This window comes from Lytechinus variegatus, chromosome 3 (genome assembly GCF_018143015.1).
Source record: "Lytechinus variegatus isolate NC3 chromosome 3, Lvar_3.0, whole genome shotgun sequence".
NCBI classification, from domain to species: Eukaryota; Metazoa; Echinodermata; class Echinoidea; order Temnopleuroida; family Toxopneustidae; genus Lytechinus; species Lytechinus variegatus.
The window spans coordinates 37355784-37382713 of record NC_054742.1 but is presented as its reverse complement, the minus strand read 5'-3'; the positions used below and the strand labels follow the sequence as shown (position 1 = coordinate 37382713).

The 26930-nt window shown below is 35.5% G+C and overlaps 1 long non-coding RNA gene across 2 annotated transcripts in view; it reads left to right on the top strand.

The window, feature by feature from the left end:
- LOC121410926 overlaps positions 1–21398 on the top strand; it is a 36977-nt gene extending 15579 nt beyond the window's left edge. Inside the window, exons 3-4 of one of the 2 annotated variants that reach the window (XR_005969399.1) lie at positions 17304–17424; positions 20317–21398. This is a non-coding gene — a long non-coding RNA (uncharacterized LOC121410926). Of the gene's footprint in view, positions 1–17303; positions 17609–20316 lie in introns of those variants that run through there. The other variant, XR_005969398.1, reaches the window with a different exon arrangement.
- The last annotated feature ends 5532 nt before the right edge of the window (positions 21399–26930 follow it).

The window sequence follows — 26930 nt, the reverse complement described above, 5'->3', positions numbered from 1 at the left end:
TGTTGTCAGCTACAGGGATCCTGAATGCTTTGCGGTTAATTTGTGAGATGAGGCCCTGTCTCGTCCAAGCACTGGGTCTGCTGTAGAAAGCTGACATACACACCATTAAGAATAACAAATGTCATGAGAGAGACGTATCCAATGATTTGTGTTGTGTCATCTGCTGGGTGTATACCCAAGTGTGTTTATCTAGAACGTAAACAGTCTATTGCATGACTTACATCTTGAGATGCTTTTTTGATCTGCTGGAGATAGTAAATCAAAAAATTATCTTGCTACCACACTATCTGTAATGTAGGTCTACTGCTCTTCTCTTTCTCTGTACTTCAAAACATATCTGATATCTATGTGTATATTTCTGGTTGCTCTAAAAAGCATCCATGTTTGTACATGAATATCATATGAAACCATTGAAGTGGTGTACTTCCAGTTTCAGTGGAAACAATTGGCAATGATTGGTATTTCTAATGTGTATACTCAGATACACTTAACTATTTTAATTTGTTTTGATATTTTTGAATCATTATTTTGATGGGCCTACATGTCGCTTATATGAAAATGTATCAGAAAACTCCTGTGGCATGAATGAGTAATTTCAGTATTTCTTAACTTAATAGTTTATACTTGTATTGAATAAGCTGACATTTTTGGGATGGTACTCTATTGTGTCCAACATTGCCAAAACTGTATTTGTATTGTCCTTGTACATGAAAACTACAAAAATTGGGAAATTAACAGTTTGTTATAATTATGTTCAATGATCCATAATTCTTAACAATATTGATTTGACTCTAATAGGTCTTTCTTAAATATTTTCCAGTTTTAAAGAAGGGGCCTACATGTATGTACATATAATTTTTTTGTTAATCCTTTAGGAATAGCTTACATGTGTAAGCTCTGTTTTTGAGTGAGAGGAGAGGCCGTGAGGAAGAGCAGCGGGAAACGTGCTTCAGTTACAACAGCCTACATTTTCCTCACTAGGGGAGACCTCAAAACCTGGGTTTGAATGATGATGCAAAATGGGAGCACCCAGTAAGAAAATTAATCCAATGATGGAAAGAGATGAAAGGAAAATAGAGTATGGTGAACAGAGATATGTATAAAGAGAAAGACAGGAAATAGAATTGAAAGGGCAAAGACTGAGAGATTGGGATTTGGATGAATCAAGGAGGCGCATGTATATTTGTAGTGTGTATACATGAGTGGAGCTGGCATAAACTTGGTCGTGACAAGATGGGGGACAGAAGAGGATCAAGTCTTTCTCCATCTTCTGATGACAAATTTTATTGGATTGGGTGGTATGATTCATCCCTCTGAAAAAAAGGAAATTGACAAAACAATATTACATGGGGGCTCATGGCAGATGCCCCCACCACATCTCTTTCTATTCCTCCCCTTAAATTGCAAAAATAGCCTGGATATTACCCATGGATTTTCTAGAAATTCTTCCAAACGGTATTTTGTGAATGAACAATTTTTCCTGTTCTAATTGCTATATATTATATTCATATTCATATTCATAGATGTGTGTTAGATTTATGAAAGGATCTTCTTGATTGGCTCTTTAGCAAACTGCTAATAAGAATAAATCCAGTTTAAGTTTCCATCACACTACAATTAGCATGATTTTGAATATGATTTGTGTGTCCTTTAATAAGCTTTCTCTTTCCTCTGTGAAGCCAGAGTGAGATGCAGCTGATTTGTGCCATCACTCTTATCACGCCTCCGCCCTAGACTTGAGAACAGAAATTGGCTGTCACCTGCCTGAGCTTCACTGCTTGATATCTCTGCCGTTCACAAGATCAGTGTAAGAAATAGCACACAGTGTGATACAAGGAGGTGGGGTTAATGTAATGAAGGGCCACTTTTAGGGTATTTTCTACCCCATCTTAACCCAATATCTAGGGGATGCAAAGGATGAGGGGAGGGGGGGGGGGGGGGAGGTAGACAGATAAATATTAACGATAGTATAGGGTATCTGTATGATGCACATATCCACCTTGTTTGGTGCTCAAGGCACTCCTAATCCTATAGTACTGCTGATAAGCTGGGCTACGGATTCAGCACTCACCGCTCACAGGTTTTGGAGGAAACCTGCTGCCGGTACCCATTTACCTTACCTGGGTTGAGTGCAGCAAATGTGGACCAATTTCTTGTTGAAGGAAATTATTCCATGGCATGGATTTGCACCCATGACCTTCTCTTTTAAAGTCCCGACACTAATCCACTGGGGGTGATTTACTTTCAAATATTAGGCCTATGCCATCTTGTTCCAGTTGCCCAAAGAATTATAACAAATTTGTATTAGAAACTGAATGATTATTTTGTAGTTGCTTTGTATGAAATAATAATAATAGATGGCATCAGGGAGGTTGGCATACAGACACATCAACAGATAAACTTGTTTGTTATAAAACAATTTTAATGGGTGAGACACAATTTGTGCATCTGCATTTCTAGGATGTCAAGGCTTCCAAATATTGACAGTATAAAAAGGGAATGTTTGTTTAGAGTCCTAACAATTGCAAGAAAATTTGGGAATACTTCTTAGTTTATTATCGAATTGCATTCATTGTCTTCAAGATTTTAAATCCTTTCTGGCCCAAAATATTAATAAGTTGTAGGCCACTAGGCCTTCATATCATCCAAGCTTATAATCTATAATGCATTTGGATCATAATTCATATTGCCACAATATTTACTAATCATGCTGTTCAGAAAATGGAAAATTTGCGTAGATAAGATTAAATAATATTATTTCAGCTTCATTGAATGAAACCTCTAGATGCAAGACCATGTCTGAGGCTAAGTAAATGATGATTCAAGTCTACTGTGCAGACAGATTTAGAGTTAACACCCTAAAGGCAGAAATAATCTTGTAAAGAGCAATTACATCCTGCAGATTTATTTTTGGCTGCATGACGCGATGTTGACTTTTCTGAAGATGGCAAAGGTATGCACAGAAAATGGAATACATGGATGTTCTAACAAATTTTAAAAATATAGATATCCAATTATCAACCTCTAATTTCTTTAATGTCCATTTGATTACTCTTCCAGACATGGATGGATTTATGCATTTTACTGTCCATACTAATACATCAGAATTTATTGCTATTGTTTAAAATCCTTATTTGAGATTTTATTCATGTGGTCAGACTAGGTTTTTTTTTCATTCCCATTGGTTTATTTAAATGTTAACAATACTATTAAAACCAAAGTAAATTTCATGTGGACTGGCATTTCATAAAAAGTATTAAAAACCTGAAGAAACCTATTTAAATCCAGATGTATCCTGCAGAAGATGTGACCCCCACCACCTCGATCCAGATGTTGGTGACTTGATGTGGAAATACTTCACAAACATTTAATTTATTTTGTTATTCATCATTGGTGGTCCAAAGTGAAAGCGTCTCCCTGACGCTTCTTTTCTCTTTCTTTATTGTTACACAGGAAGAAATTTTTAATTTATCCCTGAAGAAGCATAATCTTTGGAAAGTTTGTGTAAAAACCTTTGAGGACTTTCATTTCACTTCAAGGATAGAATGGGTTGTATCGAAACCAGATTTCCCAAAGATGTGTGGCATTGGATGAGGATCAAGAACAGGTCCATAGTAAACAGACCCATTCTTTGCTGTAGTTTTTCTTTATACTTGCATTTTTTGTTTTGTAGTTGTGTTGTACATAAATTTGATGTGGGGGTCCTAGCTTGCTTTTAAGGGACGTTCAGTACATAGGAGAGTCTTTGTTGTAAGAGGTTCAGTGGCCTTTGAATATTCAAGGTAAATACTTATTCTTGAACATCAACTCCACATTGGAATATCGCAGTGATTTATGCGAGGTTGTACCCCACCCATTCTCCCCCCTCTCTCTCTATTCAGGAGGGGCTATGGAAATAGATGTGAGTATAAATGGCCACAGAATATATGCTGATTATAACTTATTTTTTTAAATGTTAAGCTGCTCCCCTTTCTCTTTGTCATGGGATGGTGTAGATTATCAAATAAAATTTTGTTTCTATCGGTAAATGTATACTGCACCTTTTTGCTTCTTTTTATTACTCAACTGCAGTGTTGCAGTGCAGGTAAATTGCCAATCCTTCTACTGCCAACTCGTCCACTCAACACACGGTCTACTTTCATGTAGTCTAATGCCATTCCGTTCATCACCATATCGTCTAACAGCCATTTGGTCCATTAATCATTTGGTCCAATCATTACTTGGTCAAATCACCATTTAAATCTATGACCATTTCATCTCATAACCAGTTTATATAATTTTCATTTTATTTTCATTCATTTTGCACAACTCAACACTTGGTCCAATTAGACCAAATGGTTTATAGACTAAGTGGCTATTGGACCAACTGGTTATTAGACAGAATGGCTTTAGGCTGAATGAATGTAGACCATGTGGTGAGTGGACGAACTGATGGTAGACCAAATTTCTTATTTCTTTATTTTAGTGATCACCAGTCTCCATTAAAATATCACCATTGTTGACAGGTAAAAAAAAAAACTGTTATGACTGAACGTATATATGGTAATATGATCTACATGGCAAAAAAAATCATACACAGAATTTTTTTTGAAAGAAAATAGAAACTAGGGCCTCATAATGAAAACTACAAAACAGTCTCTTTCTTTGGAGGAGGAGGGGTGGGGGGGGGGGGTTGAGATGTGGATTGGTTAGTGGTTTGATGTAGGCCTACAGTCACCAATCAACTAGATTTTCAAATATGAATAAGGTCACAGAATCATGAGATTTACAGCTCTGCTTTATTGACCAAGCTATTTGGTGATGGCAGTCCGCCTTTGTAGATGATTTTAAATCTAGGTTGCAGATTTAGAAAAAAAATGATACATGATAGGGACACTATGGTAACATTAACCCTACATATTTGTGATGCATAGTTCTGATCAGGATCCACCATTACTTGCATGTTTCTCCCACAAAATATTCTGTATTGTAGATGGGAGAGTCCAAATTAAGCAAGCTTCCGTAATTCTTGGCAACGTTCTTCTCTGATTTGTCATAAAACCACAGCATGAGGCATGGGTGCAGCACGTGATCTTGAGAGATAGTACCCCTTGCTGGATGATGTAGAATTTGAAACTGTTCACAATCCCCACCCCCTTTTCCCCCTTTAGGGTATTATCACTTTACTAGACCAATTCTGTTTTGACACCATTCTCATTACGCTTTCTAAAACTAGTTTGGAAACCAGTTTGAAAGATCGCTTTGCTAGCGTTCCCACTTGATCACACAAAAGTGGTTTTCAAAATCACTTCACGTAAAGCGATCTTGTTGCTGTGGAAACGCTCTCAGGGGATGACACGTTTTGCACGAAATTTAAAACCATAGTGTAGGTATTCTACAATTTAAGAACTGGGCGTTGTGGCGTGCGCCTGTAATCCAAGCTGTGGGGAAGTTACAAATTGATGCAGAGGTTCGAGGTTCGAGCCCTGGTCACGTCTTTCGGATGGTGACATTAAAGGTCGGTCCCAGACGTAAATAATCGTTTCTGATTGATACACGTCTGACAAAACTCAAACACACACACTCTACACCTGTCGTGTGGAGTATTGCGCTCAAAATGTGTGAAGATCGCTTCTCGCAGAACATTTGTGTCCTCGCGCCAAAACCAGTTTAACGAAGCATAGTGATCTTGAAAACTAAATTGCAAGGTGGTTTTTTGAACCGGTTTGGAAGATCGCTTCCAAGATTGTATCGACTGTTCTCATTACACGTTAAACTAGTTTCCACTATTAGTTTCCAGTAAACTAGTTTTAGGAAGGTAGTGAGAATGGTGTCTTTGACTGCTTCAGAGCTACTGTGAATTATGAAGTGATCATGAATGGTCTACCTCCAGGAGCAAATGCGCTTAACTGAACCACAAGACTAGCTCATGGTCTTCTGGGTCACTTTTCTTTCTGGAATGAACATTTCTAATTGAGATTTAAGTTATTGCTAAAGGAATGCCCTGAGCTGAAAATATTTATAAGTAAATAAATAGAGCAAACTGCACAGAGCAAAACGCAGAAAATTCCGTCAAAATCTGATAACAATTAGCAAAGTTATTGAATTTTAAAGTTTAGCAGGATATTGTGAAAAGAGTTATATGCATGTCTTCATGAATATTCATTAGGTTGGCTGATGATATCACATCCCCACTTCCCTTTTTCCAATGTTATTACATGAAATAATAATTGTTTGATTTTTTTTTTCGTACATGTATGAGTGTTATGATTCCCTTCTGATGAACAGCAATAAATATCTAATGTATTGAATCAGTTGTGAATCCATTGTATTTCATTCTTGGATGAAAGAAATTGAATAAACCTAATTTCATATGATAAAATACCAAACATATGGGGATATGATATCATCAGTTTGCTCATTGAATATTTATGAAGACATGCCTAGAACTATTTTACCAGAAAATGCAAATATTTAAAATACAATAACTTTGTGGTTCCTTGTCTGATTTTGATCAAATTTTCAGTATTTTGTTTGTCTGATTTTTTTTAATCTGTTCAAAACATACTATTTGCAGCCTGGAGCATCCCTTGAAGAATTGCAAATGATTTTATGCTTTATTTGTGGGATATATTTGATTTCTAGTGTCCTTTAGGAGAATCATATGCAGATGAAATTATTGGAAGAAAAGGCCATTTCAATTAGTAATAGAAATGTTATCATTTCTGAATAGTCTCATACACTCAATATGGAATTGTAACTTCTAGATGGCTAAGCTGCAAACTTGTAACTCCTTTAATTGGAAAAATATGTTTTGATTAGAGAAATGTTGTAGGAGAGAGGACATATTCAGATTTCAATCTAGTAGTGTAATCACATCACGTTGTGCATACCAGACACACTTGGGTGAAATTTCCATTTGGTGAAGGATAAAAAATTCAATCAAATACAGTACGCCTTGAAGATGCATATAATAGCCCCGGGGGTTCTTCCGGGTAAGCAAACTTGATTACAGAAAATATTCTTGTCTACAGAGATTGAATTATGTTGGTGTGAATGCCATGCTCTCTGCTCCATTTATTCCAATTAGCGCTCGGCCCTCTACATGCGTCAACCAATCGTCATCATCACCAGTGTAGATTTCCTGCATAATTCAGATTACATAACATTACCCCTATCCTTACCCCACTCTTATATGCGTTGAACCTCTGTTAGCGATCATCACACTTCATTAACCCTCCTTCTCTGCCATCTCCATCCTGTGAGTCAAATAGAGATTCGCACTCCTCTCATCTTCTTGCAATTACACCCCCCTCAGGCCTGTAGGGAGTGTGAATAATTCATGTCCACGAGAGGTCATCGTGTTAACCGCTCCATGCCCGGTAAATCCAACGGAGGATGGTGCTTAGAATGGGAATTCCCAACTGTCTCCGATGGGGGCACAGAGAAAGGGGGCAGGGCATTGAGAAAATTTCTTTTTATAATGTAGGCCTATTGCCTTCTCATGCATTCATAAAATTCATGATCAGAGTAATATATGAATTCAACTATTTAAGAGTGTGAAAAATGACGTTATTTTTCTCGGCCTACCTGTAACTTCGTAAAAGTCTTTATTAAGCCTTGGTAAATATGCAAATGATCCTTTTCTGTATTTCAGTTTATTGTCATGTCAGCAAGGTCGGAAAAGATAGAATGGTATATCATAAAACAAATTTGTGTGAAAGATACAATCTAAAATATGATATTTTCAAATTGTCAAAATTAAAGAAATGAGGTGTCCCATTTTTTGGTTAACCATTCCTAATGCATTCACAGGAACAAAACTAACAAAAGATGTTAGATTAGTCTCTTGTACCATAACCAATATGATAACAGCAGAAAAAAATGAAAGCACTCAAAGATAAAGCCCTATTATATTGGATTCTAAAGCTGGTAGGATAATGTTTCACTCACTTCCCTGTTATAAAGGTGGAAGTGGCATTACCTGTCATCTTTGTAGATGATTTATAATAGGTGTATCATCTTTCAAAATAAAAGTACCAGCCAATTTTCAAGTTTTTATTTTTTGAGCATACCAGGTACTTAGAAATCACTCCCTTTTTAATGAAATATTTGCACTTTTTCCTGTAGCTGGTAAGAATATGTCCAATTCAAGCTGTGTTTTATATTTATTGTACGTCAAATTTATTGAATTACCTTGCTCTGCATTTGCTTTGCTTGATAGGATAAAATAATGTGAATTCTATTTCAGTCAGTCTGTGTAAAGGCACAGAATGAACATGAATCAGTAATTTCTACCGCCACTTATTTACTGTTATCAGTAGATTGATGAGCAGACAAGGGTTTTAATATTCTCTTCATATGACTATCTGTGTACTTAACAACATAAGCTAGACATGACTGTCCAATTTAGTTTTGATTATGATTGCGAGGAATAATGGATGAACAAGAAGTTTCAATTTGTGCATAGTGCACATACATGCATAATGTGAATATAGTAAATTGCAGTAAGGTATGGATGCAGCATTTGGTGCATGCTATGAAAGTGGATGTCATCAGTCCATAATTGAATTAAAGGGGTGGTCCATGCTGACAATGTTTATAGCCTAATAGATAGAGTAGAATTCACTGAGCAAAATACTGAAAATTTCATCAAATCGGTCAAGTAATAAAGTTATCGATTAAAGTTTAAAGTTTAGCAATATTTTGTGAAAACAGTCGTCATGAATATTCATTAGATGGGCTGATGATGTCACATCTCCACTTTCCGTTTTCTTATGTTATTACATAAAATCATGATTTTTTCATTATTTCATACTTGTGTGAATAATATGTCTCCCTTATAATAAAATAAGTTGCAGCAATAAATATCTAATGCACTAAATCAGTTGTCAGTCCATTTTTTCTAGTTTTTGGAGGAAAAAAATTTAAATAAACCTATATTTATGTAATAAAATACAAAAGAACAAGTGGAGATGTGACATCATCAGCCCACCTAATGAATATTCATGACGACTGTTTTCACAAAATATTGCTAAATTTTACAATTTAATATCTTTGTTAATAGTTATCTGATTTTGATGAAATTTTCGGCATTTTGCTCAGTGAATTCTACTCTATCTACTAGGCTATGAACATTTTCAGTCCGGACCACTCCTTTAATCTTTTGTGTCACGTTTATTTAAAATGTCATGTCCTCCCCAGAAAAATGTTAGTTTGAAGCAAAAGATAAAACTCAAAACAAGCATGATGCTGAAAATTTCATCAAAATCGGATATAAAATACATGTACTTAATAGTTATGACATTTCAAAAGTTTATTTTTTCCCTTCAATGTATGCAAAACTTGTGACATAAGAAGGCAATATATTTTTGCAGTGTGGCAGCTCTCTCAACTTTTATTTGTTTAGAAATTTAGCCCTTCAATATTAAACAGAAACACACAGTTTTACAGTTTTACCAAACAAAGCTATAAGCCTGTGACAAACCTTTTGAATTTCAGTTGGTGCATGGATTGCATCCCTTTATTTTTACATTGACACGCTTTTTAAAGAATAAGGTTAACAATGGTTTAACATGGCCTGCTGTAAAAATGTAATCATAGAATGTTCCTGAGGGGAATTAGTAGGTAATAAACACCTACCTACCAGACTCATTAAATTTGACAGGGTATTATTTTACCAGATACCTTTACAGCATGCATTATGGAGTTGAATATAATGAGTTTCACATTGCCCCATGCCATCCATGCATATTACTTCATGCAGGTGGTATCACACTACTACTTCACCTTGAGAAAATTAATAAATGGATTGGAATTGACCTTTAAATAGATATTTGTGAATTTGTTTGTGGATTTCCCATTGCAGAGAATGTTCCCATATTTCTTTTATTGGTAATTTGCTTCAAGGTTCAAGATTAAATTCAACATTTATTTCCCATGCATTGTTCACATTATCCTGAGCCCAAAATAGTATTTCTAAAATTTATTTATAAATTTAGAGATATTAGGAATACTTTGGGATTCTTTTGAAAAATATGTAAGCCTTTAATTACGATTGATGTGAAAATTCCAATGTAGTAAATGGAACACATGCTTATGAATGAATATTTTATTGTTTGCCTTTTGATTAAGGTGCATGTATGCTGATATTAGTCTGTTGACTGACTAAAGTCCAAAAACAATGAGTGATAAAGTCTTGACCTTATTAGAACACAACTTAAAGTATGTAAACATATAGATTGCCATTAAGATTGATTTCTCATGTTTTATAGAGAGGAAGTGATCAACTTGATCACTAAATAGAGACAGCAATATTTTTTATTATTATTTTAACCCACACTTGTCAGTTCCAAGGAGAGCCTACTCACATGAAACATGCAGCAAATATTATTTATGCTTCAGTTGCTGATGTAATAACATTTTAATGTAAATTTGTGTAAATATAACAGTAAATATTTGTCAAAAGATGCCTTATCTGTTGGATAGTGAATGTGCTAAAATGATTGAAATCATCATTTTTGTAATGCAGTAGATATAATTTCATATACATGTATGGTTTGCAATTTGGACACTGTGGGCCTACATGTACATTATCACCAGAGCTTGTCATAGAATCGTAATAATGAAAGCATGCAAAATCTGGGTCATGTCACATGAAACAAACATTCAATTCAAATAAAAATTGATTGCCTCTGTAAGTCTTTGGAAAACCATGTAAAATAAATTACAATCAATCGTAAATATTTAGGTTACTGAATACATTCTAGTGGTCATTTTGTGTCTCTATGTTTGTTTGTATCAGCGGTAGAGATAAAAATGCAATATAAGCACAAAGTCTGTGTAAACATGAGTATCCTCATATGAAAAGTGATAACAAAATTGCGTGTATTTGAAAAAAAAGATCTTGCATTTCTAAATGAATATGCAAAATTAATCAAATGAATACATTTCCACCATTTATTCTGATACCGATTGCCATTGCAGGCCTTATATATCATCACTTTAGGCATGGTACAAAATGCATTTTGTATCTCATAGTTTTAGGGCACCGAGGCAAACATTTTTGTAATGGTCACGTAAAGTCATTTTGAGGGTAGGTCTAAATGTGTCTAAAGGTGTATTTCAGATCTGTCATGCAGTAAATCATGTCTATTTTTCTTCAAAAAGTTAACTTTCATGTCAAACAACATGGAATGTGTAGTAATCATGGTATCCCTTGGATTAAAATATTCTGCTGATGAGAGAAACGTGACTGTTTGGACACAACATAGGATTAGTCTTGTTGTATATAATATTATTCCAAATCAGCATAGAAACTAATTTATGTGTATTCGGATTTGGAATCACACTTCCTGGCAACAAAATTGGTAATATCCTCAGTAACAACTTTGAGTATAAGGCCATCTAATCCATGCTTATTAAACACTTAATCTGTGAAGGGTATTCTGACATGTGATAATGGACAGTCTTGCTATCAAAGACAGTGACGAAAATGAATGTCTGGGACTAATATACCCCTTTCATAAACCCCATTAAAATGAATTAGGCGGCTAATAGCAGCATAATTTGGTCGTAAAATTGGAGGAGGACAAGAGTTATCCGCATTACTCTGATGCTGCTATTATCCGCATAATAGCAGCATCGGGACAAGATTTTGAGTTTATGAACGCATTTCCAAATTATGCGGATAATTGCCATGGTGCGGTCACAAGGTCACCCTTTTCCAACACAACCGCATTGGAGGGGGCGTGTCCAGTTGTCATGGCGATTATCCCCCTTTTTCAGGACGGGCGCTCGTAAAAATAATGCGGCTTATTTTCGGAGTTTATGAACGCAATTTTTATTGAATTATCCGCATTACTCTTAGGCGGCTAATTGGAGGATAGGTTTATGAAAAGGGTATAAAATACATGTATGATTTGTTGGTTAATTGTGATTTATAAATGAATTGAAGTGTTTGGCCTTCATGATTTTTGTTTTGTTTTAAAGTATGCACACAGACTAATGGAAATTATCAAATGGGAGTGGATAGGCTATTTAGAGCTACTGTACCATTATTCATGAGTTTTATTATTTCTATTCCTTTGCCATCAGTTATGAATATTTTTCTTGCTTCTATACATCTATACTTCTATATAGGTGAAATATTTTTTCTTCTTTATTATTCAGGAATAACATGCAGTACAATACATACAATACATATCTATTATGTAATGCCATGTCTGACCCATGCAAGCCATCTAGTAATTTAGAATTACTTTTAGAATATAGATGAATCCGACTTCAGATAACTGCAACTTACGGCGGCCTTAACGGGGGGGGGGGGGGAGCTTCCAAAGAAAAGAATTTTCAATTGGTTACGCAATGAGCCAGGTGCGTTGCTATATCAATGCATATATTATCTTTTGTTAGGTATACTTTTAATAAATCCCCTGTTAGAAACAACATGTCTATTTATGTAACCATAGAATCTAGATATCATGGTAACTGTTGTTTGAAAAAAAAGGGCAAATGCTTAAGCCAACCTAAATTGATTTGTATTAATACTATTAGAGAGAAAATCCGTCTCTTGATGCAGCTGAATGTAAAATTAGATGTAATTGCTGGTATACCATAATTATGAACACACCTCAGCAAGGTCATATATACACTTTGATTGATTTTGATATCTGACATGCAAGCCATCAAGTTTTGAGGAATTACTTTGAGAATAAAGTAACCTTAGAATGTAGATATGATGGTAAGTGTTTGGAAAATATGGGTAAATTCCTCAGTTAAATTAAATTGATATTTATTGTAGAGAGAAAGATTGATGCAGCTGAATGTAAAAGTAGATGTAATTGCTGGTATACCATATGCACAACACACCTCTGCAAGGTCATATGCACTTTGATTGATTTGGATAATAATGTCTAGTGTACTAGTAGTACAGGATGATATTTGCTATTAAAAAAAACCCATTGTATTTGATATTGTGACTCACCACTTAAATATAGTCCCAGACTCACATGAATATAATTATATCATTTGGTGGAAATTCCTTAGTACAATTGCAATGCTTTGCTAAGTCTGGGTTATTGTTTTAGACTTGTCAAAGAAAACTGCTCTTTCATAAGAAAACCAAAGTGATATTGACACTCAGCTAAAACTCAAGAGATGTCTGATATATGAAATTGGGAAACATGTTCCTAGTGATAGGTAGACTGACATTCCTTTGTATGTTGTCATGTTTCTTAAAATGTGACTTGCCTTTCGAAATTGACTGCGAGCGTGTACATCTGAGCTGTACTTCCGAAAAAACCATGACAAATGATACCTTTGTAGAAGTGGTTTCCGGTACACAACTATTTTAGGCTCAGACAGATGTACTTGGTTCCTCCTATCTGATAAATGTTTATGACATGTTGTTTATGATTATCTTGAGAAAGGATTGAGAAGAAAATCAGTGTCTTCCCTTCCTCTGTTAATGTTCTCAATCTTCTCATTCCAATAAAACTCACCCTCCCCCCACAGACACATCTCTGTCTTCTTAAAGTACAACACTCATTTCCTGTAATATTGATCTTTAAATGGAAATAATTTTTTTAATAATATGCGGAAAAATTGCTTTTATTGTAAACATTGTGTGGGAAAGTAAATGTTAATAGTCTTCTATTGCAGTACATTCACAATCAATCAAACTCTTTTTTCCTATCATGAAAGTCCTAGTCTGCAGGCACAGACCCTGATTGAAACTTATCAACAAGTGTGTCTCCACGCAAAGACTAGCACATATAAAACTTGCTGAGCGAGAGGGCCTTTAGTACACAAGGCATGAGGAGGCTGCAATTCAGACCCTTAACTCGAGTGAAGGGTTTGTACAGCAGAATACGTTCAATCCATGCAAAATAATTTCATAATTAGGGTCTATTGCGATTTTATTAATTTCCCTGTGTCTATGAATTTTAAAAAAACTTGAGGGTTTTCCCTTTATATATATATTTCCCTTTAGTGACCTTCCTAGACACATTCACATATTAGAACTATGAGTAATCATCGCGGGTAGTTGGGAATTCAAGCGGAAATAGGTAAACATCAGTTAACAATCAACAACTATTATAGATGTAGGAAATGGGGATGCTTATAACTAGGTATATTTCCTTATTTTACATGAAATATGAGTTGCTCCAGTTCCCTTTATGTCACTTTTACAATATGAGATTATTCATGAAAAATAAGGCAAATGATTGCCTATCAAGTTATTTTTATAGGGTTCCCATAGTTCCTATTCTATTGTTCAACAGCTATTATCTTTAATGTCCACACTTTATCAAAATTGAAATGCTGTTTTTTTTATACAATTTTTATTTTTTATGTCCTTCCCAGGCACATCTACATATTATTTCTATGAGTAATCATGGGTGGAAGGTTGAGAACTCAAGCGGAAACATAAATATAGGGTCCACGAATATACACCCTTGATTCCCAGTTATTGTTGAGCTTCCAATTAGGGAGGTCATAACTCAGCATGTCTTTTCAAATGCTGTACAGTTTCGAACACGCCAATTTCTGTTATTGGTGCGTGGCCTCATTTACTTCATTTCAATGGAAGTTGTATACCTGTCATTTGGTGCTGTTTTGTTGTTCAAGTTTCTCTCCCTCCTTCTCCTTCCTCTCTGTCTGTCTCCCTTTCTCCTGTTCTCTATCTCTTGTTTTTGTTGTAGAAAAACTGCCTTTGAGATGAAAATTGCACATAACTTTGCCATCCAATGGTAACTTCCAAGGGATCCTTGATTTTGATTGGTTGTTAAGCCTTGTAGCCATTGTAGTTACCATTGGATGACACAGTTACCACAATGGTAACTTTTATGCAACAGGGTCCATACCAGGAAGAATGAACTTCTTTGGTTCTTGTAAATGTCTCCATTTTGCATTAAAAAAATAGACTTTGATAATTCATATGCATTTATGTTTTCATATGATTCCTGTTGTAAATGGATTTTACAATTTGCAAGGAAGAAATGATAATTGAAGATCAGTGATCTTGATTTTTTTTTATGGAATAACATGAAATTTCAGAAAGCAAGATGATTACCCTCATTATTGATATAGTCCATGGGTGAATGCATCTTCAAGTCCCACGGACATCTCTCTACCTTGAAACTTCTGATCTTAAAAAAAATACTTGCACAAGATCAAAACTTGTGAGATATGGTAGATAAGTTATTTTTTTCATTTCATAGTGAATGTACTTTTATCTTTTAGTATTGTTTCGATTCATCACGATATATTCATGTATAAATGCGAAGTATTTTTCTGAGCCAAGCTGTTACAGTTTAAGCCCCCCCCCCCATCAATGATTAAACAAGCACAAATGGCCTTTCATTATTGAGACATTCCTGCTAGTTCAATCCGTTGCTATGTGATCCTATATGAGAACCAACTTACTGTACAACAAACACCCCAGGTGACTGCCCTGTACTCTTTTCCTCGCTCAGTTTGAATAAAACAGTTGGTAGACCTCGAGCCTGAGCCGCTTGTGTACCGAGGATTGCACACTCGCTATCTAACCCTCTCTCTCACTCACTCTACTGCTCTGCAGCGTGCTGTAGCAAGCTGGTCCATGGTGTTCTTTCTCCTCTATGCATAGAGTTTTCCATACTTGTATTTAGGCTATAAGGAATTATTCATTGGATAGATAATATATCCGAAGTTATATATACCTGAGTAAGCAGATCATACATGTTTGGAAGGTAAGATAGCTTAATTTCAAAGTCCATGTTGAATGTTGTTGATAAAGAGACATGCCGTGGTGAATGAATAGATCGAAATTTCGAGATTCAAAATCGTGAAATGGTGAATGTGCCTTTTGTATGCGAATCCAGGGGAATGTTTATGGGAAAATTATGCAGAGATTGCCTCCACATCGTTTTTTCCTTCTTGTATTTCATCTGTCTTTTTCAATACTACATGAATGTATGATTTGACATAGATTTTAAAGATTTTATTATATCAAAAATACTGCTGTAAAGGCGTGATGTTGAGTTTTTCACATTGATACTGACAACCCCTAATACCATGAATTTTGTAAACCAGCAGTATGTCATTTTATCAAAAGTGGTGTCATTCCTTGTTTTATACTGTGTGGTGATTCTGTTTTTCAGTCCCCTGGAAATTTGGGGCGTGATATTCACTGCATTCCAGTGGACAAGTGGATACACATGTCTTGGAGATATAATTATAATTGGATGTTTATCCTTGAATTCCAACATATATGTATATCTACCTCAGACATGACCCTATATATACTGATCCCAGTACATCCTCTGAGTTATACCTTGACCTCCTCTTAGGATAACAGCCAGTGGAAATTAATTCTAATCCCATCTTATTTATCAAACCTCATGGATATCATTTGCTTGCTATTAAAGTTGTCTTCACACCCGATGAATCAGAAGAAATACTAAAGATTACAAGCATGCAAATAGAATGATTTTTTTTGCCAATTTACTCCTACCATGGACCTACCAAGGTCCATGCTCCTACTACAACCAGATATGAGCATGTGCACAATGATGGCTTTTACGTAGAGAAGATTGGATTGGATTATTGCGTCACCTCCTTGATGGAAATAAAAGCTGTCATATAAATAAGTGCTGTGAATATTATTTTGTACTTTGCTTTTATACTGACAAAATACTTTTATACTGACAAAATACTTGAATATTCAGACCAGGACCAAGTCAAACAGAAATACCATTTTTTCTGGCCACTGGCCTTCAAACATGTGATGGTACTGACGTAGTGTATTTCATCAAATTATTTTGTTGGTTTTATGAATGTGATTGAATTATAGGAATTTCCAACATAGTAATGCTTCAATCAGGAAACCACACCTGGGGCCTGTTGCATAAAACTTTTTACCTGAGAAAACTCTGGTAAAAACTGAAAACTAAGGTTAGTCTGATTTCTGCCATTGACTTTAACTCAGGGCAAAACTCCGATAAAAACAACCCGAGTTTTCTCAGGTAAAAAGTTTTATGCAACGGGCCCCAGAAATCACTTTCTCCTCCATTTTCTTCTGATATTCAATTTGACCTGTATTACAGTTCAGTTGTGGAATATGCAATGAGAGAATTTTCTCCTTGGCAATCTTTCTAAATCCGAATGATGCCCCCCCCTACCTTCCACTCAGACTTGAAAATTGTTTGGTTAAATCGCTTAAAATAGAGGATATACAGGTAGGCCTACATGTATTGGCCACCCCTTGTTGCAATATGGTAATTGTAGAATGGAATGGAACTAAATCTCTGATTGTTCTTACTCTATTTTTATTCCATCAGAAATCTCTTGAAGGAAGCAGTCATCTCATTTGGTCATCAAGCTCTCATCCAGCCTCAGGCAATCTACAGGGTTGTGATAAGGTGTCTTGGATCAAGCTCCAGAGATATATCCCTTACCAAGGTCAGTAGGGAAGGCAGTCAAGTGGAAAATTTGTCCTTACTTGAGGTCAGGGATGGTCTGGGCCATTAAAAGCTAGTCTACAATCTTCCAGACCAGGGTCATAATCCAGCTGTGACTGTAATGGATTTGGTCTTGGCAAGATAAGGAGTGTGGGGAAATGTATTTGGTCAACCAAAGAGATATCCTTCACTATGCCATTCACTATGAGGTCTGAGATATCTTGGGACCTTCTGCCTTCTTGCTAGGTCCTCAGCCTTTAGATTGGAGATGGGTAATAATAACATGTTATGCAGGGCCCACTGGTAGAGTAGTTTCCTAACTGACGTGGCTACCCTGGGTAAATAAAACATTATAGTCAGCAGGATATTTTTATCTTTAGTATTAAACTAATTTTTGGCATGAATCAAAGCTTGTATATGATTAATACCTACTTGCAGATTATCACTTAATTAATGATCAATGAAGGAGAAATATTGAAAAAAAAATCCTAAATCTATCCCTTTGTATTACCATCGCTGAACCACCAAGCTCACCTGGCTTTATTCTTTCAAGCAACATCTAAAATACATTGATGGCAATTTATACAGATACAGCCCTTGTGTCACTGTTATTATTGTCATGATTGTGATGAATTAATAGTTACCTGGGATATTTTCTCTCTCTACTTTTTCCTTCTGATTTCTCAAAATTTTTGTGATTTTCCCATCATTTTTTTACCTGCTTTCAATACCACAAAAGATAAGCTCTTGCGTTTGTTGTTACGTAGAATCTTTCACAGCAGCATGTTTTTTTTCCTTCCCAGCTTGTACCAAGTAAAGAAATAATGAGCATATATAGGTGTGCCATGACATGATAAAATGAAAAAAAGAATTGCCTTGAAGCTATCTGCCTAATGAAGGGTGCTTTGCGGTAAGATGCATTCAAAGGTTTCTTTTTACTCAAAGGATCTGCATCTAGATTCTAACAGAGTAAGAGAAATTAACACTTTTGCAGGTGCAGAGGGTTTTTCATAAATGAAGGGTTGAATGTGCAAGAGATCTAGAATATAGGTATCAAACCATGGACTATGCAGATTTTGTGTATAATTTAGTTTGTACATGTATAGTGAGGGAAGTAATAATGCACGCTTCTTGAAAAAGGGTGCTAAAATTAGTCTAATGAAAATAAAAACTGTTTAGCCTATGCTTTTTCCCGATCCGAGTTTAAACCTCTTCTGAACTCGCCATAAAGATAATTAGGAATAGAAAATTTTTTCTTACATCAAATAGGTACCATGGTTTTTCTAGTAAGTCTGCATTACATTAACCCATGAAATACTAGTTGTAGGAAGTGCCTGTCCTTTGCTGGGTGAACTCATGAAGTCACTGCTCACTCAGTTAAGTTGCTCCTTCTACATACTGTACTCTCCAGTAGGACAAGGATATCATGAATTATTGAAAGCCCTTGTATGGACCGGTCAAGTGATTCCAGTAGAGAATTGATGGCATCTCTTAAATGATGCTGTATTAGGAATAAGGCTCATAGATAGAGGTGATTTAATTTGTGAGTCATCAGTTTCTAAGGTACAGGTAAGATGTTCATCACCTGTATCAGATATTTCATGTTTCTTAGTTCTGATCTTCTGTACTTATAATTGTACGTATAATTTGTAAAGAAAGAACCCGGCCTTATAACAATCCTGTTGGTGGAAACTGCATGTAGTTACTATATCACAACACATATAATTCTGCATTTATTTTCTTTAAAATAACCATGATTTACAAACTCATTTCTAGAATGTGGTAGAAGCAGGAAAAATACAGCCAGTAAACCTTAATTAACCTTTGTATTAGATCATGTACGTGTAGGCCAAGCAATTAATGTTTGGGCTCCATCATAGACAGAATTTAGATTATTTTCAAGAGATACTATCTTCTATTTGAATGTCTAGTCTTCAGTAATTTGAACTTTTCCAGCATGCTGCTTCTGATCAGTGGATGTTGCAGTATGCAGCAGGGACAGCGTGTCTCTCTGTGGGATTTGAGAAGAATTCCAGCAATTAGTGATCTGAATGCTGCTCTGAATTCTGTCTGAAATCAATCCACAGTGATGAGAAAAAAAGAATTTTTGAAGCAGAAAAAAATATCCAATGATGGAAGGTCAATATCCTCTGTGTATTTTGTGTAGTGTTTGCCTCAAATCTTGGAAAATGTTGTTTGACTCCCAAGCCGTCCCCTTTTATTTCTGTATTTTAAAAATATTCCTTGAATTTGCCTCTTTAAAAAAAAAATCTCCTGCATTGACAGTTCTGCTATTTGATTTCTGTAGGGCCAGAGTGATATTTGAAATAAAAATTTGAAACTAATTAGTTCTTTCAGGCTTCAAACAAACATAATACAAGTCTTTCATCCAAGAACAACATATAACAATAATTTAGAATTGAAATAAAATTGTTACAATTCTTCTCTGCTTCAATGATTCTTCTGTGCATTTTAATATTACCAGACCTCCAACGTCCAATGATGTAATATTGCATGTGACTTGGGAATGAAATGATATAGGCCTTGAAATTTTCACATTCTTTTCTAAACCATAAAACTAGTATAAATTGTTTAAATCTTTTGTATGAAATTGAGTCGAGATGATTTATTAATGACAATTTTTAGAAGAAAATTTTGTATTTCATTTTTATATTCGTTTAGAATTTTTGACCTACAAAATCTTCTCTATTTTCCCCTATAAGTAGGCCTGTTTCTTTCTCCCATCCCATGGTATCACTGCCTTTCTCAATAAGCCATAAATCTTGGATGGAAATCTTCTTCAAAGGGGGAAAAACAGCACTCATCACTGAATGAGGGGGGCATGAGGGACTTGGGTTGGCCCTAAACAGAGCATCTTTCATCTCTTCTGCAGAAGGAACTGAAATTGGAGAATCCTCCCCCAGAACTTTATGAGAAAGCCAGGTTTATTATTTGAGTCCAACTCCCTTCAACATCATTTCTTTCTTCTAGTGGTGGATGTACACAAGCTAGTCTGCAATTTCAGACTGTGAACTTGAACTTAAGGTACTTGTCATGTTCCTCATTAACTTTCAACAGTGAATTAAATCTGAATGAAATTGTTAGGCTTTTCTGTGTTTACATGACATAACTTCAGATTTAATAGTGTACTGTATTGCTGCAAATGTATAACTGTATTAACTGTATTTTAAACATTAATCTTTAAATCAATTAAAATCATTTAAAACATCTCGTCCACATAATCTTCAAACTTCATGTGACAGGGTCATGGGTCTGTCACTTCAGACTAAATTTAAGGAAAGGAGCGAGAGGCACGCTTAGCGCTACCCCTCTTCATAGAAATCGTGGGAACAGGATGAATGGAAGAGGGGCCAAGAAGTGATGAACTTGGAATTCCCTTGTAATAGAAGAAGCTGTCCCCACTCAAAAATTTTCAGTCCACCTTGAGTAAACCCTATAATGATAATTTTGATGCTCAGTTCATTCACTTTTGTTATGCGAAAAATCTTGTATCATCAATGTGTTATGCATCAGATAAACTGGTAGACTTGTGGTAGCCAGTAGAATTTGGGTGTTAATTAGTGGTGATAGATGCTGTTCTTTGAAGGACAAAGGATGCTGATGAGTTCCATTCGCTCTACTGTGTCATGTTGTAAGTAGAACCATTATCATTCAATGTACATGTTCTAGTTGTCATGTACAGGTCATAGGGGTCTTCTGCAGGGTTCAAGTGATAAACTTACAGGCCAGAATGTTACATGATTGATCATGGCATGCGTTTGATATGTGCGGAAGTCAAGCAACCGCAGTAGATTACTTCTTCTATTGATATGATCTAGTAACTGAGTAGAAGTACCATCCAGTATGGATATTGGGCTGTGTCTGTATACGGCCTGTTGCAAAAAGAACATTGCTAGTACGGTAATCACCAAGTGTATCTTGGTAGCGATGTGTACCTTCATACCAGTTATTTATGTTACAGACCCCAAATCTTACATACATTTTCTTTTTAGGGTTTTTCTTGGGAGACTGACCTGGTGGGTGTCTCATAAAGCTGTTTGTATAGTTGCGAACGACTTTACGCACGACTGGAACATGTTCTTAGGTCATAACTCAATTACACAGTGATATCACATAGCACAAGAAAGGATCACCAGTCGTGCGTAAAGTCGTTCCTATCTTACGAACAGCTTTATGAAACACCCACCAGGTTTATATTATTAGAGTTTATGAAACACCCACCAGGTTTATATTATTAGAGAAGATTTATTCTTTAAAAATGTATCAACTGAGATTTTCTTCGTACGATCATTTGTGCATTATTCATGTGTTTATTTACATTGAAATTTTCTAGTTGAGATCCATAGCAATTTTGCAGGTAAGAAGCTTCGAGTTTGCCATCCAGATGTTTGTGAAGTCCACAGTGCATTATGTCTAAGAATGTTCCTTGCTATTGGGAATGTGAAGCAGAGCACATTCGCCTTGTGATAGATAGGCATGCATGATGGGGGGTTTATTGGTTTGTCATACATGGTTTTGTAATCAGATGTGTCATCACATTAATCAACCAAGAATGTCAATAGCTTCTTGGATATAGGATCATAGGAGTTCAATCTTGGGAGACCAGGAGAGAGAAAGAGTGAGATAAAGGGGGGGGGGGCAAGGGAGAGAAAGGGATGTATGGAATCTATGGAGGAGAGAGCTAGAATATGGAAAAGGAAATAAATACAGCAATAGAGATTTGACTGAAAGGAGGTTGTCTGTGTCTTGTTGGAACAAACTAATATACCCATTTAATTTTAGCCTGATTTTCCATTTTCATTAAATGCACTGATAGGCCTATTTGTTCCTGCTCTTCATCATATAATTCATGTATAATGAATGAATTAAGTTATTTTAAGATTCATGATGCAATGCTCTTTCAGAAATTGAGCTGATGAAACATGTAATTTAATGAGAAAGTGATATTACTTTAGAGGAAAATATGTGCACCATACAACATGGTGAGGAAAGATAAAACACAGCACTTGCTTAATACTGAAATTCAGTTATTAATTGTGCCTTTCATATAGTCTAGACTTAACCTAATTCATGATATCTTTTTCGGGAAAGATGGATTTTATAATTGAAAATGAAAAAAGGTTTCTGAATGATAAAACAGTTTGAATGACTATGGTTTCAAATAGAAGTGAGTTGTCTAGTAAGAAGTTTACAAAGACATGTTGAGCTCATCATAGACTGGATATACAAGAAAGATGACCATCAGGTGACACTATCAGGGGAAAGTGAGCCATTGTTTAGGTTGTCATAGTTGCCATGGTGAGTATGATTGACATAATAATATATTCTACAGTAATCCAACATGAAGGATGATAGATAAGGAGGTGATGGTTAGTGATATCATGAATGCTTCTTGTAAGACTAGGCAGGATAGGAATGTCTTCTCAGTTCTTAGATGAAGTAGATCATGAGAACATTAGGACAAGAATATGGAAGAGTGAAAGACAGAGTAGGAAGGAATTGGGCATTTCAATGAAAAGCAGAAAATGACAAGATACAAAAAAGAAGAGATAAGACAAAAAATAACCAAGTAAAGAAAATGAATTGAAAGGACGCAGTATCCATGAGCTGAAAAAAATATAAACAGAAAGAAAGGAAATGCAGATACAACGTGGGAGAATTTATATTGTTATCATGTACATGCCATCCTATTGAGCCTTGAGGTCAATCTACTTACAGCATGTTCTAATTCTTTTATTTGTTCATAAGTAAAATAGGATTGTTAGGATAATCTTTTTAACCCAGCTACCTTTATCTTTGCGCTATTCCTGATGTTTACTTATCAAACTCATTATTTGCACAATGAGGTCAAGTCTTCTGATAAGGACTACCTTTACAACACTGCACACATGTACAATTAATGAACATTCCCATAGAATTCACTCTGAAGTAATCCAACATTATATTGTAGACCCTCTGACATGATACCTTTCCTGGCCTTTTTTGTCAGCCCAAGGTTAAAAAAGCAAGAGCTTAATATTTTATTTTATCACCTTGTCTGTGATGAACATATCAGTGTTGCATCCAGAAATTGAGTTTAGTAGTGCACATGTACCGAGTTTGTTTTGGAGAATTGTTAATAGATCTACGCCCAGTAAATTTAGTCTATATTGTGAGGTAATGTTTGGTGGTGCTTTAAAGCAAGCATATGATTTCGCCCTGATTGCAATTATAAAAAAAATCCTTTTATATCAAGATTTTTAACCTTTGATTTTTCACTGGCATGGGAATGAAAGCTGGTGTTTGTTGAGCTCTTCATTCTTCCTTTACATTCATTTCCAGCCAATTTGAATATTTATTCAGTATTCCTGGGTTGCTATTTGTGTTGTAAGGTCAAGCAGTGTCTAGTAATACTCATTATGGCTAGATTATTGCTGTGTAAAACATGTATTATACCAGCATAGCATGTCTCTCCCGCACATCACGCTGTCGGAGCAAGGACGAAACCAGGGGCGAGATTAAGGAGGTGTGACTGGCTGTGAAATAAAAACACAGGAACGACAAAAGAACTGGGATCTGGTAATGTTATAAGGATGCCCCATGTATTCACAGGTGACAGACTGAGAAAGGTTGACAAAAACATGAAAAAGGGGAGGATGGGGGACTTGGATGGGGAAGGGGAGGGAGCATAATAGAACAAAGAGTGTTAAAATTGGAAGTTGAGAAAAAAAATACAAAGAACAAAATAGTAGAAATTGAGATGATCCTGGAAAGAAAGATGAGAATAAAGATGAAGAAAAAATATGTAAATTCCTCCATAGAGAAAAAAAGCTAATGAATATGGTCTTCATGCTTATCAAACCTCTTGAGAAGTGATCCCAGGAGTGTGTACTTTTCACTTGATATGCCCACCAAAGAAAGCAAGATAATGAATGCTAGTGAACATACTAGAAACATAACATGAAAGAGTTTGTCTTACAAAGGTCACAATAACATGGCCAATGATACTTTTCTGTTTGCATTGCAATGAGCACCTTATCAAAAACAAACTGCCAAGATACTATGCTTTAGTACTTACAGTATGTGTTTGTGAATGTATTACATTTGGCCCAAATAACACAATATCGTCCCAGACTTGGACATTTTCTTGCAGTGTAGGTCCATGTTCAACATGCTTGCCCGTGTGATTTCCAAATAAAACTTGACCCATGCTATTCTCATCTGAAGAACCCCTCAAGGTTGATCCTTTGCAGGAAAAATATGCTTTGTTAAAGTAAAGAATCTTATCCCCTTTAAGTCATTGTTTGCAGGAACCAAGAAATCTCTGTGTAAAGCGTATGGGACAAATAGAATTCAGTAGTTGTTGGGTTAATATACACAGGATTTTAAACTTGATATACAAATATCCATTGCAGAACTATGCAAGGAGATGATCTTTGAAACATTCTCCTGGATGAAATAAGAGCTTGGAAAATATACAATTTGATCCGTCTCTTTATTTGTAAGTGAATGTTAAGTGTGGGTGAGTGATTGCTGTCATACGTTGGTTCGTCCATTTGTATCATGCCATGATCTTTCTTTCAAATTCAATATACTCTTCCAGTGGTGAGCACATTGCGGGGATGGAAAGAATTGGTCTGTCTTTGAGGTTTTAAACTCAGTTTGTCAACTTTAATAGAAATGAAGATTTCCAATTTAACAAATTCTTGTAAAGTGATCATTCTCATAAAGAAACTGTGTATTGAACTACTTTATGCCTTCTCCAGCTAATCTTACAAGATATCTCTTATTTTTTTGTATGATTTTATCATCTGATGTATGTCTTGACAGACATTCGGGCGGGAAAGCAGGCTCACTGTTTGAAGCATGGTTTTCAAGAACTGTGCACATGGGGTGATAGCTTGCAGGCTAGGTATTCCCAACACAAATTTCATTAGAAATAACCAAGCGATGATGGAAAGGGGACAAGTGCATACTGTACATGGACTTTGGTTAGACCATACACGGTTGGATTACACACCACATCAGTGGCGCTGAGCTTCATGCTGTGATTTAGCATAAAATGATTATTCATTAGGTCATAACAATTTTTGAATGAAGTAAAAAAAAATTGTTCTCTTTACTTTGTAATGACTTATAATTTCTCTCTTCAAAGATATGAAGAAAGCAGGAAAACTCAGATAGCTATCTTTTAAGAATGAACCCATTTTGGCCAAATGAAGAGACTGATGACATCACCCACTCACTATTTATTTTGTATTTTATTCTATGAAATATGAAATATTAAAATTTTCTCCTCATTGTCAAGTGAAACGAAGATTAATTCCTCCCTGAACATGTGTAATTAGCATTGTTTTAATACAATATGGTTCAGTCAAATTGGCCTTCATTGTCAAGTCTGTAAAAATAATGTAGTATTGTCTAATTCAAAAAATACAAAATAAAAGAAATGGTGAGTGAGGGACCTCATTGACTGTCTCATTTGCATGTTACTTAGCATATAATTTTTGTCTTGTGAAAAATTAGCAAAAACTTCAAAATTTCTTAACTTTCTTATTTTACATCCAACTTTGATGAACTTTTCAGCATTATGCTTGTTTGATTTTTTTCTCTTTTTATTCAAATCAACATTTTCTGGGTTGGCCTCGACGTTTAGAAATAATGGAGAGTTAGCAGCATAATGGGTACATTGTCAAAAATAAAAAGAAAACAAAGAAAAGGCCCAGTTTGGATTCCAAACCCACTGTCCACCCCTCACCCTTTGTCTTTTAGTGCCTTTAACAATGTGTTCCTGCCTGGAGGGGTGTGTTTCCTGTTCACATTACAACATTTCCCTCTTGGTAGGAAGTTGGAAATCGTGGTATGAACTTGGTGAGCCCATTTCTTCCTTTATTTTTTTGTTCATGTCCAAGATTTTGGCATGGCAGTTTCTTGAGTTGAGATAGTGTAATGTTGTCCAATAGTTTGTTTCATGGCCTGCAGTATTTTCTTGGGATTCAGCAAAGCAATGGCCTATAAATGCACACCCCCCACAAACTTGACTATGCCATTTAAGCATTCAATATGTATTCAGATTGGTAGTCCTTAGCATCATTATAAGCTCAATCAAATTACCTCTTCTGGGTATTCTGCCAACAGATACCATCTATGGGAGACCTTTTCAAATGTAATGTTATTGTTGTCGAACACTCCTCCCATTCACTTCTCAATAAAGATAAAGGAGTTTTCCACAAAATATTGCCCCTTTTTTCACAAAAGACAGGTTGAATTGGATCAGTTTGCCCTTGGGTGGGTATCCTTTCATTGTGATTGAACATTGAAGACTTGTGGACCATTTCCTATTCAGGGGCTCTGTACAAATAAAGCAATTACTGTTTTTCAAAGATAGTCCTAATAATTTATCTTCTTCGTCATTACACATTGTATTGAAAACCAACCTCCAGATAATGTCACATCTTTCTGTCTACTTCATATTTTGAAGTAAATAAGAACCTTTTTAAAGGTTAA